Here is a 12076-nt window from a genome sequence, read left to right as displayed (position 1 = left end):
GCTGTGCTCTGCGAGGCGCTCCTCCTGGGGACGTCACACCTCCAACAGAATGAAGCCGCCCCAACGCAGGGTGGGGGAGGAGGGATGAGGGAAGACAGGAGCGGCCTACGCTAGGCCACTGAGGCCCAGGAAGCCGCTCAACTCCTGACATGCTCCCGCCTCCCCGCCTCCCCTTCTCCCCCTCCGCCTGCTCAGGACCCATTCTTTCTCTGTGCCAGCTGCCTGTCCCCCTCCGCCCCCCATCCCATACATCTCTCTCCTGAGACCCACCAGCAGTAGGTCAGCATTGCCATCTCCCTCTCTGGGCCTCTCTTAAATGCAGGTGTCCCGGGGAGGGGTAGCCTTTGTAGTAACTAGAACCTCAAGGGGGTATAACTTTCTGGTATTTTTGTCTCTGAGAGGTTGAGAGTGGTGACAGGTGGGGGAAAGTTTATGGCTAACAGACAGAAGTTGGAGGAAGATGAAGACAGTGGGGGAGAAGAAGTGGGCAGGCACGCCCATCCAAGGATAAGCAGAGGTTCAGGGGTACCAACACCAAAGTCCCCCCACCCTACACCAAGGACAGGACTCTGACTAAAGCCTAAAGAGGTCCTCCAAGTGGTCCTCTGCGGGGCCCTGGGGAAGGCACAAGGGCTCTGACCCCCACTCTCCACTGTAGACATGTCCACCTCAGGGGCCCTCACCACTGTCCCCCAAAGCCTGCCCAGGGGAGGCGACCACATCTGGAGCCCCCAGACACCTCTGCGGGAATCCTCCCTGCCACCTCAGGAAAGGTCACCAGGAAAGGTTCCCCGCGGGTCCTCACCTCTTGGTGGAAGTTCTCCCAGCCACCCAGGCACTGGCCTCTGAGGAGCTCAGCACTCAGACCCCAGGCCGGAGGCCCCACATCCCCTGTGGATCTCAGGGGGGAAAGTGAGGCAGAGCCAGCACACACCCTGGGGGAGTGAAGAGCAGCGGGCTGTGGGAAGGGGATGCCCAGTATAAGACTGAGACCGCTAGCCGCCCTGCCTGCCCTGGGCCCCCACTCTCACCCCAGAATGGAGACTACGAGGGGAACGAACACACACACACACACACAGAGTATTCCCTCTCCCATCACCAAGAGCTTTCAACAACTGACAGAGGGTCAGACAGACTAACCACCGCTCCAACAAACACGTGGATTCGGGCACCCCACTCGCCAAGCCCAGCTCAGTCCCGAAAAGCAGCTCTCCCCGCACCCAGGGGCAGGCGTGGTGACTAGAGGGGTACGGAAACCGGGAGCCTCCTCCAAAAAGGACCTTAAATCTGAAGGAGGGGGTGTCACTCGTGGCCTGGGGGCAGGGGGCGCTCGTACGTTGGGCCTCAGGACTCACTGCCGCCGCTGCTGCCGCCCCATTTCAGCACAAACAGCCTCAGACCGCCCCGGTGCGGGGGCGCCGCTCTCAGGCCGGGCCTCCACCTCGCAGCCCCGCCCCCGCGCGGGGAGGGGGCGCTGCCAGTTCCTGGGCGCCGGGGAAGCCCGACCCCGGAGGGGACCCCCCAATAGAGACACACACACACACACACACACACACACACACACACACACACACGGCCTGGCCACCCGCCCGGCGTCTTCGTAGAGACTCGGGTTTACCAGGGTCCCAGAAAGGGTCGGTGCCGAGTATCCCAGGAGCACCTGTCCCTGAAGTCCCGGAGCTGCGGGGAGACCCCAGACCCTAGAACGCAGTCCCAACTCGCCGCGGCCGCGAGCTAGCGGTTGCCGGCCCGGCCGGAGGCGAAGGTGGCGCTGGGGCGGCCGGAGGAGCGGGACGCGGTGCAAGGGAAAGGAGCCGAGGCGCGCGAGGCTGGCGCTGCCAGCCCTCCCGCCGGGAGACGGCGGGGAAGGGGTGCAAATAACGCCCCGCGCCCCCGCCTGCCCTACCCCTGCGCAAAGGGGGCGCGCTAATGCCGCCGTCCCCACCTGAGAGCTGGCGCGACCCCCCATCCGGCAGAACCTGACATAACCCTCCTAAACAGAGACACTTTCCCCCAGGCCCGGGGTGGGGGGGAGCCTCTGCCCCATTCCTTCCCTCGGGGGCATTCGGAGACACTGCCCCAGCCCAGAGGGGAGACCCTCCAGCCTCGGTCCCGCGCCCTCCAGCCCCGAGGGCTCGGATCCGCCAGTCCTCCTCCCGGCAGCCCTGAGCGCGGGAGCCAGTCAGAGGCCACCTCCCAGAGCCCCGATGTCCCCGCCGCAGCCCGCGCCCCAGAGGCCGGAGGGCACAGTCCCCTCCGCCGGTTCCCGGCGGGCCACAACTCACCGCGCGCCGGCGAGGTCTGAGCCGCGGCGAGGGGTCGGTTGCGCTCCCGCCTGCCCCGGGGGCGCAGAAAGGCGGCGGCGGCGGCGGAGGCTGGCTGCTAGCGCTGCCCGGAGCCCGGGCCGCGGCGGACGGCGCTGACGCTGCGGACCGAGCCGGGCGCGGAGCCGCCCGGAGTCCGGGACGCAGCGGGGATGAGCTGGCGGCTGCCCGGCCGGAGCCGCCTCCAAGCGCGCGGCGTTCTGCCGCTGCTCCGGCAACAGCGAGCCAGCTAGCCAGCACTGCTCCGGCCCCGCCGAGCCCGGGGTCCGAGCCGAAGGGAGCGGGCGACGCGGCTCCGGGCAGCGGGGTCCAGCCGGGGGCTCCGGGCGGGGAAGGGAGTGGAGCGGGAGCCGAGCGGCGAGCGCAGCCGGCCGAGATGCGGGCGCCCGGCGGCGCCGCGGCAGCAGCAGCAGCAGCAGCAGGAAAAAATGAGAGCGAGCGAGAGAGCGCGCTGGAGAGCGAGCGAGAGACAGGGGGAGCGAGGAAGACGCGGAGAGGGGAGGCTGCGGGAGGGGGCGGGAGCGCCCGGGAGCACGAGGGGGCGAGGGGACCGCAGCCGCTCAGCCCCGGCGTCCACTGCCGCTGCCGCACTCGGGAAGGCGTGAGCCCAGCCCGGCAAGTTTGCGCGGCGAGTGCGGGCCAAACGCGCGGCGCTTCCGCTGGCCTTTTAAAGAGAGAGCACCTGGGAGCCCCCCCTTTCGACCCCGCACCTCCACCGCCGGAAGGCCGGGGCTCCCAAAACGCCCCTCCACCCGCCACACCCGCCCCGCAGTCTTTCCTCCTCCCACCACGCCCCACCGGCGCCCTCTCCTGGAAGCCCCCTTCCTTGCCCACCCGCCTCAGGCGGGAATCAGCTTAGCGACCCGAGGAGGTGTAGGGAGCCCTCCCAACTCCAAAGGTCGAGGGTCAGGGAACACAGCCTCAAACACACACCCTGGGAAGTACAGCAAAGCGCTGCGATGCAAAGGGGTTGCGCTCCTCCCCACCCCTGTGCGTCACTAGAACCCCCACCCGCAGGGCCTCTCCTCACACATCCGCATGCACGTTGCGTGTGCCCCCATGTGGCGTGTTCATTTGCACGCCCCACCGCTCCTGGTTCGAGCCTATCACACACCTATCACGCGGGGGGAAACTGAGGCCCAGTGAGGCAAATCCACTTACCGCTAGTCTCCCAGCCTGTCAGGAGGGCTTCTTTCCGCTGAGGCCCCCTCCTCCCCCAGAACCCCACTAAGCTAGGGGATCCCCCAGCCCATGGTCCGCAGCCCGCTGGTCTCCCTCCAGCACTGGTTTGCAAAGTGTAACAGGTGGCCTGGCGGCAGGCTAACACAAGCTGAGGAAAGAATCCCTCAGTCAGGGAGAAGCCGGAGCCCCAGTAATCGGGGTGGGGGCGGGGGTTGCTGTGAAAAATCCCAGGAGAGGGCTTGCCTGCCTCAGAGGCAGGCAGGGGAAGAAGAGAAGGAGGGAGCCATGCAGCCCTCTTAGGATTGCAAGAGCATCTCGTCCCAGACTGCAGAAGCGGCTTCAATTAGAGCTGTGACGTGTGACTGTCCTTGTCCCAGGGAGGGTGCTCAGCACAGTGCCAAGGAGCTGGGGGAGAGTGGCCGGCAGTGACCTCCCTCCCCATCAGCACCTCAGTCCTCCTGGCTGATCTGCAGGGGGCACCCAGCCCTCAAATGTGCCTCCGCCTGGGGGGACTCAGCCCCCTCTTACAGCCCAACCCCTAATTTCCACAGACAGCACCCTTATAAGTCAAGGGAAAGTCTGGGGAGTCTGAGGATAGCAAGAATGACCCTCCCCTGCCCTCTCTGGCTCCATGCCCCTCATCCCACACCCCTGCCCCTTCCTGAGGACCCCCTCAGACACACCCCCTCCTCCAGAATTCCAGAGTCTGCCAGGCTAGAGCCGGGACTTGTTCACCACGGTTCTTCCAGTGCCCGGCACCCTGCCTGGCCCATGATATGAGCTCAATGAATGTTCGGTGAAAGAATAAATGTTGGCAAAGCCTGAGCTCTCTTTGCCGACACACGTAATGGTCCCGAATGCACGTCTCATTTACCCAGTCAGCCTGAAGTCTCTGATAGAAGGATCTAGAGCATGCATTCATTCATGCCTTTTCTTAATGCAACCAGCACTGGCCGGGATCCTGCTCCATTCCCAGCCCTGGAAATCCACAAATGACTGGACACCGTCCTACCCTTGAGCCGTGCACCCCACGGCCACGCACGCCTCAACCTGGCACATTTTACAGAGACTGAAGTTAAGGCCACGAAAGCTCTGCCATCCAGGGGTCTGCCCAGCCAGAAGCACACCTGCTCTGGGCTTGTGGGACACTGGAGTCACTCTCAGAGAGGCCTGGTCCTTGGGCACAGGCTGCCCAGGTCCTCCGGCCCAGGGTCCCTCCGTTTCCCACCTGGAGGACAAGGACCAAGATGCTGACCTCCGAGGGCAGGGCTGGGATGCAAGATGCCACCCATCTAGAGAATGATGGGAGGCTTTAACTCAGCCTGCCTGGGGGCTGGCGAGAGGCTCGTCTTACCTTGAGGCTGTGTCTGGCCAAAACGGGGTTCTTCGTTTAATTCATGGAAAGTTACCATAAGGGCGAGAACCTGGGCATGAATGAAATAATGTGTGCGGACAGCCCAGTCCTGTATATAGGTGCCAATAAGTGGGAGCCCCACTTTTAACACAGGATATACTCCTCAATACCCTTGTATCGGGTTAATTAAAAAATTAATTAATCAATTAGCCTGTAAATAAATGGGCCATGGTTTATGGAGAAGCCCAGCTAACGCAGCCATTCTTCCCACCCCCTGCCCCTCGGTGTTGCTTTCACTCTGGCCATAATTATCCGGCCCCCCGCCCCCCACCAGCTGTGTCGCAGAAGGCTAGGCAGGCTATATTTTTCAGGGGTTAAAAAAAGAAACACTGTTGGCTGGCAGATGGCTGGGTTTGTGGACTCGTCCAGTTTGAAGGTGCCCAGCCTGAAGCCTCATTCTTCCGGGCAGCCATCCTGGGCCACTCCAGGTGTCCCCCCACCCCCTCTCTGCCGGAGTGCTCAGCTGCCCACTCTCTCCAGTGAGCCCTAGCTCACTGGTCCAGTTGGGACACCCTCCTTCTCTCTCCTGCTGACTTGGGCTGACTTGTCATGCAGACAGACATAGAAACACACACACACACACACACACACACTCACACGGATAGGCACATGCACACAGAGACCCTCAGAAGGAGGGAACTGAAGTTCCTTGAGGTGGTGTGCCCCGACCTGGGGGAGCTGGCAGCATCAGGTGGAAACAAGGGAGCTACAGAGAGCTACAAAGCCACCTCTGCAGGGGAAGAGGGATCGGAAGGGACCTCAAGGGGCCAGGGAACAAGGATCCTGGCCCGGGGCCAGGTGGCTCAAGGGCCTGAATTCCCAGATGCCCCATTCAGCAAGCTGTACCCTGATGGGGTTTGGGGGGGGGGCGCTGAGGTGGGTGGAGAGAGCCCAGGGCTAAAAGCAGGAGGCTAGGTCCTTGGTGCTAAGCCTGTGTGACCTGGGGTAAGTTGCCCAGCCTCTCTGAGCCTTGGTTTCCTTATCAGTGAGGTTTCCCTAAGAATGCTGGGATTCAGGGTTGGGTCTCATTCTGAAACCTTTAAAAAGGCTGGCCTGATTCACACCAGGAGAGTAAGCACGGTGTTATTCTAATCCCCCAATCCCATGTGTACAGGTTACCCAGAGAAAAGGAGACACCATCTCAGTATTGCGGGTTAGGGGTTTGGTGGGAAGGAGAGAAAGAGGCAGATAGTCCTAAAGAAAATAATAATACAAATAATAATACACCTGTGCAGAGCACCTGGGTGGCTCAGTGGGTTAAGCCTCTGTCTTCTGCTCAGGTCATGATCTCAGGGTCCCGGAATCGAGCCCCACATCAGGCTCTCTGCTGGGCAGGGAGCCTGCTTCCCCCTCTCTCTCTCTGCCTGCCTCTCTTCCTACTTGTGATCTCTCTGTGTCAAATAAATAAATAAAATCTTTTTTTAAAAAAATACACATGTGTTTCCTATCTTTGTGACCTGGAAGTTCTTCCTGAAGTCTGACCCAACTCCCTCATGCTGTAGTAGTCTTCCTTCTGGCTCTTATTCTGACCTCCCCTGTGCCAGAAACAGCTTCTCTGCCCCTTCCCACCCATTAGGCTGACACCTGAAACCCACCAAGTAGCTCCTCTGACCTTTCCATTTCAAAAGAAGCCTAAGAGGAGAGGGCAATTGCCTTTGAAAATCCTCAAGTTTAGAATCTGTTGAAATAAACCAAAGTGGGGGCCTGGGTGGCTCAGTGGGTTAAAGCCTCTGCCTTCGGCTCAGGTCATGATTCCGGGGTCCTGAGATAGAGCCCCGCATCGGGCTCTCTGCTCAGCGGGGAGCCTGCTTCCCTTCCTCTCTCTCTGCCTGCCTCTCTGCCTACTTGTGATCTCTGTCAAATAAATAAATAAAATCTTTAAAAATTAAAAAAAAAAGAAATAAACCAAAGTGAACTTTAAGGCGCAGAGGCCAGGAAGAGCCTCGCAGGCCCGGGACACCTTATAGATGGTCCCCATGTCCAGTTGACTCAACCTCCTTGTCCGATGGGCTTCAATTTTGGTTTCCTCTCAACCAGGCCATTATGCAAAAATGCCTCTGAAGGGGGGAGATTGTTTTAACAATAACTGTCCCTGGGCAGGACATTCCCAGGAGGAAGAGCTGACTGCAAGGGACTCTCTCTCTAGAGGAGCTCTCTAGAGGAGCATAAGTCACTCTGCAGACAGGGAAGAGTGGAGAAGAGCTGGAGTCAGAGGCAGGGACCCTGGGGTTAAGCATCCTGGGCTCAGTCATTCCTTCCCTGCCTCCCAGGATCACACCTGCCCCTCTGCTTTGACCCACAGAGATACTGGGTCCTCTGAAATTCCCCCAACACAGGTTGTGGGACAGGCCAGGACAAGGTGTGAATGACCCCCCTCCTGATACCCATGAGGGCAAGCAGAAGAGGGACCTGAGGGGTCCTCTCTTCCCTTAGGCCAGTGTGGGTCCAACCTCCAGGAGCACTCCGATGAGCTCTGGGATTTTTCTCCAGAGTCTTGAGCTGGCTAAATCTGCAATCCCCTTCCCACAATTCCAAACTCCAGAAGGCTCCGAAAACCACAAGTCTGACCCGAAGTCTTCCATAAACTCTTTTGACTGCAAAACAGGATGTGGGAGCAAGTCATTGCCACTGTCTGGCTCCCTCGGCGGGAGATAGTCTGTTTCCCTGCAGGAATAGGAACCAGCATATTTGTTTTGGGGATACTGCTCCACGGCCTCCTGGGGTGTTGTATGATATCTAATATTTGTGCCATGTTTTCTGTCTAAATTCCAAAAAGATCTAGACCCAACGGTTTCTGATTAGGGTCTGTGTCCCTGGAATCATCCCATTGGGGAACTTTCCAGGTTACACACCACGGTCGCAACTACACCCTCCCACATGCCCCTGCAAAGGGAAAGAAGGGACCGGACAGAGCAAAAAAAGAGCAGATTCTGAACACAGCCCTGCTAAACCCAAGTGCATGGGACCAGAGACAGAAGCCAGATGAGGTATGTGGGGATTTAGGGGACGTTCAGCACCAGCTTGCTAGAGAGAGCTTAACTCAGGCTGCAGGAGTACCCCCACGAGAATGGGGGTACAGAACAGAAGGTTAAACGCTGAGCTGGGGGTCTCTGTCCCTTCCAGCTGAAGGCAGCTGGGAAGGAGGGGAAGTTCCCCAAATGGGTGGGCAGGGGGAAGAGCTGTGGGTGGGGCAGAGGAAGGGAGAGAAATGGTCCAAGGTCAATTTTAGCTACTTCCGTCTGCCTGGCCTCAAAGATGAAGCTTCCCCTTCCCTTCCTCCACCTCGCTCTCCCCCACCTTTTGGGCTGAAGAGGGAGGGGAGAGAAGAAAGGAAAAACAGGAGAAGCATCTGCACTGCCTTAAGCTCAAGGGTGGCAGGGAAGAGAGGTCACAGATGAATGTCCCTTAGACCTTGACAGAGAAGCAGAAATTAACAAGAGCTGAGAACCAGAAAGGGGCAGTGGGGCGCACAGCCCAACTTTTGATCCTCCGCTCTGAGACGGTATAGGGTATGCAGTAGGTGCCCAATACATGTTCGCTTGTTGAACAAATGAACGGCTGAACCCCCCCCCCATAAAGAGAATGAGGCTTCCTCTTTTTCCTCTCTGAATTCCACTTTCACCTCCTCCTCCTCCTCCCCTCTCCCGTTCCTCTCCCTCTCTCTTTTTTCCTTAAGACAGGATTCTCCAGCCTCTTTGCCACACTGCAATTTAAAACTACTTATCATCTCTCTCTCTCCACATGTCCGGGGGCTGTCAGCTGCGAGCCAAATGTCATTAGGATGGATGTCACAAGCCAGGATGTCAAAATACAATTAACATTTAAAAACCCCTCCTGCCCACCCCGGCCCTCATGGCCAGCCTGCTCCATAGGCTGAGTGGCAGGGCTCTGGGCCCCAGGGGTAGCAGCCAGGTGACAGGCGCAGAAGGGGATGCGGTCCACTGGCCATGTGGAGGGGGACAGGCCCCAGCTGGAAAGGGAATGTCTTTGCTTGCCTGTGCCCCACCTGCGGTGCTTGGAACCAGGGTGTCGTCCCCCCCCCCAATTCTCCCCAATTGCAATCATGCAATCCGTGGACTGCCCAGCTGCACACAGGCCCGGCACCACCGTTCTAATGACGTCCCATGCCACTCCCGGTCTTGGGGCCTCAGTGTTCTGCCTGTCAAATGTGGATCCTGCCACCACTGGGGCTCCGGCCAATTTGGGGATGGAAGGAAAGAAGAGAAGAAAGGCTTTTCAAGTGCAAGGGGCTCTGTGATTAAAGCCTTAGATTGTCCTCCAAATGGGCCCCAGGCCTTTGGGAGGAGGCAAAGGCCACCCAGCCTGGCTGACCGATTGACAGCTGGGCTGGAAATTGCCACCGAGCCTTTTTGTCAATCCCCGCCATGCAACACACACACACACACCGCCCCCCCGCCAACCTCCCCCAACACAGTCCAGCCTTAGGAACCTCCCAGAAGTGCCGGAAGGAAGCCCCCGCATTGGCTCCCTCTGAAGGGGGATCCAGACAGCTGATGGGAGAGAAGCCGGAAATGACCCCCAGGACCTCCCGCTCTCAGAGCCCCCTTCATGCTCTCTCCAAGGCTCTTGTCCTCATTGCCAAGGTCTTCTTCAGCACAGCCCGCAAGAGCCAGGGAGGCAGAGCCAACCCGGAACACATCCAACATCCTACAAGCGGCAGTCGTGATCAGGTCATGGGGCTGGGGTTCCAGCTGCAGGCCCCCTCCTCACCCACAGCCTCAGTTATCCTGGAAACCTGAGCCACACTCGGGATCTGATTGCCCACTAAGGCTTCCACATTCCTGCAAATACCCTTTGCCCTCCTCCTCTACCCCAGTTTTCTCTCGCCTCTTGTACCCCCTCACAAAGACCAACCCATCGTGCAGACCCCCCCCCTCCAAAGAGGACAAAGCTGTGCTCGGAAAAGCAAAGCCCACAACCACCAGCTCCTCCCCTCGTGGGCTGCATTTTAATGGCGTTTGATTGGATCAGATGCGCTTTTAATTCCCTCCTGGGACATCAGAGGGAGGGTAGAAAGAATCTTTAATTCATCAAACTGAAATATTAATAGAACTCCAACCAGCTGGAGTGGGGTATGGGACCCCCCACCACTGAAGACTTGGGGATGAGCACGAGCAAGGTGGGAGAGCGGCGAGGTGGGGAGCTGAGCTGGGACACGGGGCTCCCCAGCTCTCCCTGCCCACGCACGATGCCCCACCCCGACATCCCCACACCTGGGCCTCCCAAGCCCTCACCACCTCAGGGGCCTGTACCGTCCCTTTGGGGTACAGATGAGTGACAGAGGCCCAGGAAGGGGGAGCCACAGGGCCAGCGGGACACACCAGCTTCACTGTGTTCAGAGTTCAGTCTGACCTCTGCCTCTGGCCCAACTCTGCAGAGCCCCAGGTCTGAGCTTCTCTCCTCTGGACCCAAGGTGTCTCTGGCCCCCAGCCCCTGGGGGTCACAGGAGGAGTGAGCACCCTGAGGCCCTGGCTTGGCCCCACCAAGTGTTTCTCACCTGCTGGCAGAGCCCAACTCACCTCTCCAGGGGCAAAGGATTTCCCCCCCGAACAACGCAGAGGTCATGGCTGATGGCAGGCCCCCTCCCAAGAGCAGAGTATGAGTAGGGAGGAGAAGGGGCAGGTGGAAACTCGGGGGCACAAAAATAGAAGCCAAGGCCAGGAAAGACCCCCTATGTTTCTGGCAGGCCAGCAACCGGAGGTGCAGGACTGTGAGATGAGGCAGGCTGACCCCAGCCTGGTGTGGCCGGTTCATGAGCTCTGTGGTTCAAGGCCAGGTTCTTTCTCCATCTGAGCCTCATACACCTGTATCAGCCCCTGGCCATGACACTCACTGTGTCACTGTGGGGCCACAGCAGGTCCCTTGACCACTCCAGCCTCAGTTTCCTCACTGATAAGGAGGGGCTGATCTGATGACTGGTCCCAGAGACGGCAGAGCTCCCGGCACAGGTCCTCCCCCTTTCCTCCCTCCCCTGCACCCTCTAGCCCAAGTGAGACGCTGGCCCTCCTCCGTCTCACCTGCATGGATAGATCACTTTCTCTTCTGCATCCAGAGACCCCCTCCCCGACTTTCAAGGCCCAGCTTAAACACCACCCCTTGTAGAGAATTCTCGAGCTTGCCGTCCAGTGGTCTGCTCCCCACAAAGAGAAGGTCGTCTGTCCCCCCTGCAGGTCCTGTGCCCAGGGATTTACAGCCTGGGAGTAACCCCGGGTACCTGAGTAGATGGGTGCGCGGGACACACAGATTATAGATGATCCTGACATGCCCCCATCCTAAAGTTCAGAATCAGGAAGCAGGTGGGAAACAGGGGACAAAAGAATCAGGAAGCAGGGATGGTGGCCCAGCTTCTCTCTCTCTGCCCGCTCCTGCAGGAGACTAAACGCCCCGACCTGTGCTCCAGCCAGCTCAGGAAGGGCCCATTCAGCCCCACTCCACCCCAGCATTTCAGGGAGACCACATCTCAGGGCGCTCCAGATCTGCGTGAAGAGCCCCACCAGCCGGGCCGGTGCCCCGGACGCCGCAAGCGCGCCCTAGCGCGGACCAGCAGCGCCGCCCGGTGGCCGAGCGCCCTCACTGCAGCGCTGGCCCGGCCCGGGGAGGGTCTGCGCGGATCAGAGCTGGACCCAGGCCGGGACCCACGCGGCGGGGAGGGCTCGGCGCCTCCTCCCTCCGACGCCCGGGGAGACGCCCGGATTGAGAGGCCTGTTTTTCACCTGAGCAGATTCCCGGACGAGGCAGCGGGGGCGGCGAGGGGTCTATTTCAAGGCTGCTTCCCAGCTGGGCCACCGCCCCCTCGGATTCGTGCGCTGCCCAGCTCACCTGTTCTGACGGCAGGGAGGAAGGGGGCCTCTTCTGATGCCCCGCCAAGTCCAGAGGGCTGACCCGGGGCGGAAGGCAGCAGGTTCCTAGGTGGGCAGAAGGCAGAGTAAGGGGGTGGGGGGAGGAATGCAATGAGGAGGTAGGTAAGGGGAGTGAGGGGGGCGCCAGCCGCGGAGAGTTGCACACCCCAGCCTTCCAAACCAGCCTCGCCTCCCTCTCCCTCCAAAGTCAGCATTGACTGCGCTCACCAAGCCTGTGGCTGGCAAGCTTACTGCCCACTAGAGTCACCCGGGGAGGTTTTAAACTCTCCCTGTCC

The 12076-nt window shown here is 59.9% G+C and overlaps 1 protein-coding gene across 1 annotated transcript in view; it reads right to left on the bottom strand.

Moving 5' to 3' along the window:
* GRM4 (glutamate metabotropic receptor 4) overlaps positions 1 to 11772 on the bottom strand; it is a gene marked incomplete at its 5' end in the record, with an annotated part of 125829 nt that extends 114057 nt beyond the window's left edge. The window contains one exon of the mRNA XM_080806235.1: positions 11655 to 11772. The remainder of the gene's footprint in view (positions 1 to 11654) is intronic.
* Positions 11773 to 12076: the final 304 nt, after the last annotated feature.

Source organism: Martes martes, assembly GCF_963455335.1.
Source record: "Martes martes genome assembly, chromosome: 6".
In the NCBI taxonomy this organism is placed as follows: Eukaryota; Metazoa; Chordata; class Mammalia; order Carnivora; family Mustelidae; genus Martes; species Martes martes.
This window is presented reverse-complemented; position numbering and strand designations above follow the sequence as displayed.